This window comes from Belonocnema kinseyi, chromosome 2 (genome assembly GCF_010883055.1).
Source record: "Belonocnema kinseyi isolate 2016_QV_RU_SX_M_011 chromosome 2, B_treatae_v1, whole genome shotgun sequence".
Lineage (NCBI taxonomy): Eukaryota > Metazoa > Arthropoda > Insecta > Hymenoptera > Cynipidae > Belonocnema > Belonocnema kinseyi.
The window spans coordinates 38612279-38617551 of record NC_046658.1 but is presented as its reverse complement, the minus strand read 5'-3'; positions in this window follow the sequence as shown (position 1 = coordinate 38617551).

The following is a 5273-nucleotide window of genomic DNA, read 5'->3' as shown; positions in this document are numbered from 1 at the left end:
ATCATATTCTATATCTATTTGAATATGCGCGCGGATAACTACTAAAGATTGACTACACCTGTTCATTCAATTACGACACGTGACGGTCCAGTACGTCACATAATCGCCCACAGGTCGTATTTCTTAACCGATTTAAAAGTTTTTTTTTGGAAATGCTCAGCAATTAATTTTTAAGTGAATTGTGGCTTGCTTTTATGAAAAATTTTTCACAGAGAAACAATATCTAAAGAAATATAGTGACAAAATGGACCATTTTAGATTTGTGAATTTTTATCACAAGAAAAAATACAGATAACAAATAGTTTTGTTAAAAAAATTGTTTATAACAATCATAAAAATCATTCTTTATTTAATTTCGTTGGTTAGTCACCGCAATAAATGTCACTCTAATCATTATTGAAGAAAAAAACATTTTTTTCTACGAGGAAATGGCCGATTAGGAGACTTGTTTAACTAAATTGTTATAAACAATCTATATTGTTTATGTTTGATGAAGCTTAAAGTATATAAATGGCTTTAAAGACAATTGTGAATCACTTTGGTTCAGAAAAATCAATTCAGCTATGAGAAAAACTCGTTCAAAAAGAATTTGTTTATAGAAATTGTTTATAATAATTAAGTTAAGTATTATTAAAATTAATTATGTTCTATGAATGCATGTGCAATAATTCTGGCTGATAGTGAGTTTCTATCTGTATTTTTTCTTGATAAAAATTCAGAAAGCTAAAATGGTCAATTTGTCACTATATTTGTTTATATATTGTTGCTCTGTGAAAAAATTAAAAAAAGCAAATTACAATTCTCTTAAAAATTAATTGCTGAGCATTTCTAAAAAAAAACTTCTAAATCGGTTATGTGGGCGATTATGAACAGTAAATTCCTATTCCAGACCACTGTGCGCTAGTCTGCAGTTATCTTGCTTCTAGGAGCTATATTAATTTTTGATGCGCAAGCCCAGTTTTTCCTAATTTGGAACGATATTATACTAAGTTCTTATTCAGTTTTATTATTTATTCTAATAAAAAGTCACCCAGTGTACCATGAAAATGGCCGTTTTTTAATTTTTAGTAATAAAACTATCATTTTGATTAAAAAAAATTCGAGATAAAGTTTTTGCGGCTCACAGAGCCGCACATTGTCATATTTTTTGCACAGTAAATTTCCTAAGTTGGACATTTTTGGAAATCTTTCCGCGTTTCGGCAACGCAAAGTGTACTGCTGGGAGCGCGAGTCTGAAATTCGTCTATATTGATGTACATTCTGTCTGATGAGATGCATTTATTTTTATATTAAAAACTTATCCAATAATTAGGGCGTAGCTGTCAGTGACTGATGTAACAGTTATTAGGGTTGACTTTTTTTAATAAACATTTCGTTTATAAGAAATATTACGTCTTCACTCATGCCAACTCTCTTTACTTTATATTACGTTAATTAAAATTATTTCTGATTAATTACAAGAGTAATTAATCCGGAGTGGTTGGTGGAAGGGCGCACAATATTCCTGCCGAAAATAGACAACTTAGCTGACCCGAGGAATTACAGGCCAATCACTTGTCTGAACACACTTTATAAGATATTCACAGCTATTTTAAATGATAGGACTGTTCGGGCAATTGAACCTCTGTGGTAAGAAATGTATGAATAACGAGGTTCAAAGAAAGGCGTAGTGGGATGTCGGGAGAACCTGCTCATCGATAGATGTGTCTGCAAAGATGCAGCATTCTACCAGCGTGACCTATCGATGGCCTGGATTGATTATCGGAAAGTAACTACATCTAGCTCTAGGGATTGTCGAACGATATACTAAGGAAATTGGAATGGAATTCGGGTTAGACAAATGCGCCAAGGTTTATTTGAAGCGAGGAAAGTTAATGGCATCCCTGAAGATCCTGAGCTCGTTGATAGAAGCGCTATACGACATCTTTGCGCTGGAGAGACTTATACATACCTGGGCGTGCCACAGAGCCGCATTCAGGATGTGACATCTATAAAGGATACTCTCCGAAGCAGATACAAAGTCTCATCCGGCAGATTTGGTTTTCCGAACTGTCGGTGAGAAACGAAGTATCTGCAACGAACATGTTTGCCGTCCCGGTAGTACTTTATTCATTTGGAGTAGTTCCATGGACGAAGAACGAGCCCAGATCCCTTGATATCGGAACAAGAAAGGTTATGCATATGAACAAAAGCATGCATCTTAAGTCTTCCGTTCCGCGACTGTACATCTCACGCCGTCAAGGTGGTCGCGGAATATTGAGTCTTGAATGTCTTCACAACAGGATTAGATTATTCTGAGCAGAGCACATAGAGTTGTAAATGGAAGAGACCCTCTTCTTAAAATGGTCAGGAATCACGAAGAAGTGGGCAAAGGAGCGTTTCTGTACAAAGCACCGAAGGAGGCTGCTGAAACCCTCGGGCTTAACTTCAGTATTAGGGGTGAGCAAAATGCATCAAATCTTATCTTATCTTATCTATCTATCTATAAGTCAATGTCTTGTGAGCTAACGTTTTCTTTCCTTAAATCGTCCGGATTGAAGTCTGGTACGGAGGGTTTCATTTTTGCCTGCCAAGACGGTGTCATATCCACCTTAACATACCGTCGCCACATTTTGAGCCAAGACATTCCTGATGATAGCTGCAGGGCGTGCCATGCACACCCTGAGGATTTAGCTCACATACTACCTAGTTGTCCAACTCACGCGGTAACGACCTGCATTCAAAGGCAAAATGCGGCACTAAGAGTGCTTTATTACCATCTATGTCACTCTTAAGGCATTAACCTTAATATTGCTCCTCTAAATCCTCCTAGGGAAATCGAGTCAATTGTCGAGATTAGGAAGTACCGCATTTACTGGAACTTTATATTCTCGACAATTGTTTCTGTTGCTCACTCGAGGCCTGACATGGCTCTTCTTGACTTCGAGAAGCGAACCATGTTCGTTATCGAATTTTCGGCACCAGCTGACAAAAATATCATAACCAAGGAGAATGAAAAGAAAGAGAGGTATCGAGACCTTATAAGGGAGTTGCAGCGATTGAACCCGGAATATTCTGTTAAACTAATCGCTCTTATCTTCGGCGCTCATGGAGGTGCCAAGCTTTCACTTACTAATGGCCTAAAAAGCATCGCTGCGTGTCAACAATATGCTAAAACACTTTCGGGGAAAATGCAGAAAGCGGTAGTTCTTGGGTCCCAGCGAAATCCTGCGGTTGTCTTTATAACAAATTTTTAATTATATATATATAAATATATATACGTATATATCCTTGGCTATGATGTTTTTTTCTGCTGGTACCGAAAATTCGATGACGAACATGGTTTGCTTGTCGAAGTGAAGAAGAACCATGTCAGGCCTAAAGTGAGCAACAGAAACAATTTTCGAAAATATAAAGTTCCAGTATATGCGGCACTTCCCATTCTCGACAATTGACTCGATTTCCCTAGGAGCATTTAGAGGAGCGATATTAAGGTTAATGCCGTAAAAGTGACAGAGATGGTAATAAAGCACTCTTATGGCCGCATTGTGCCTTTAGATGTATGTCGTTCCCGCACCAGTTGGACATCTAGATAGTTTTTTTTAAGGCGGAAATGATACCGTCTTGGCATGCCAAAATGAAACCCTTTGTACCAGACTTCAATCCGGGCGATTTAAGGAAAGCAAACGTTAGCTCACACGACATAAACTGATCCTCCACATTTCTGTGGAAGATACCGTGCATCCTCTTATCGAGGAGCTGTTCACGAAAGTTTTTCTTTTGTGCCTTCTTAATCCGGGCTTTCAGGAGTGAGTACCCGAAATAGATTACATTTTATGCATTTTGCTCACCCCTAATACTGAGGTTAAGTCCTTTGTCCACTTCTTCGTGATTCCTGACTATTTTAAGAAGAGGGTCTCTTCCATTTGCGACTCTATGTGCTGTACCCAGAATAATCCTGTTGTGAAGACATTCAAGACTCAATATTCCGCGACCACCTTGACGGCGTGCGATGCACAGTCGCGGAACAGAAGTTCCTCGTCGACATTTCGGAAGACCAAATTTGCCGGATGAGACGTTTGTATCTGCTTCGGAGAGTATCCTTTATAGATGTCACATCCTGAATGCGGCTCTGTGGCACGTCCAGGTATGTATAAGTCTCTCCAGCCCAAAGGTGTCGTATAGCGCTTCTATCAACGAGCTCAGCATCTTCACGGATGCCATTAAGTTTTCCTTGCTTCAAATAAACCTTGGCGCATTTGTCTAACCCAAATTCCATTCCAATTTCCTTAGTATATCGTTCGATTATCCCTAGAGCTAGATGTAGTTGCTTTTTGTTTTTAGCATAGATCTTAAGATCGTCCATGTAAAATACATGAGTGACCTTGTACTTTCGATCTGCAGGTTTGCCGCACAAGTACACGTCGGAATGGCGAAGTGCTAGAGATAGTGGCAATAATGTAAGACAAAAGAGGAGTGGGCTCATGGTGTCGCCCTGAAAGACACTTCTCTGAAACGTGACCTTGTTAGTTGTCACATGATTTCTTCCAGGAAAAGATAGTAAATTTGTTTTTCCAAAGTGGCATCAATCTCTCTATGCACCTAACTATTTGCGGATGAACCTTTAAGATTTCCAAAAGACAGATGATAAGTCTATGGGAGGTCGAATCGAAAGCTTTCCGATAAGCAATGCAGGCCATCGATATGTCACGCTGGTAGAATGCTGCATCTTTGCAGACACATCTATCGATGAGCAGATTCTCCCGGCATCCCGCTACGCCTTTCTTTGAGCCTCGTTGTTCATACATTTCTTGTCACACAGGTTCAATTATCCGAACAATCCTATCATTTAGGACAGCTGTGAATATCTTATACAGTGTGTGTTATACAGTGAAAATACGGGCCAAATTCTCATGAGTTGAAGGAAACTTCTTCCACCAAAACGTTTTGATAGAAACTGGTATTTATATTTTCTGAGTCTTCGTCCAGTCTGTGCTGCACTTCGTGGACTTTTCTCCAAAATACTTCGATCTCCTCTGATTTGGGCGGGTGGTCGACAGTAACTGGAGGGTCTTGGAAGAGTCGAGAGGGGTCAGAGAGAAACTGTTGATTTTCCCTGACCCACCTCTCCTTTCGCTCTAGACTTCTCTTAGAATCAGATAATATCCGTATTCTCTCAACAATATGCTGCCTGATGGTCAGCAGCTTTGACTTTTTAAGTGTGTGATTACGGGTTCGGAGTTCGCGCGCGAACTTTCGTACCTTGGCGGCAAAATTCCTGCCAGATGTGATGT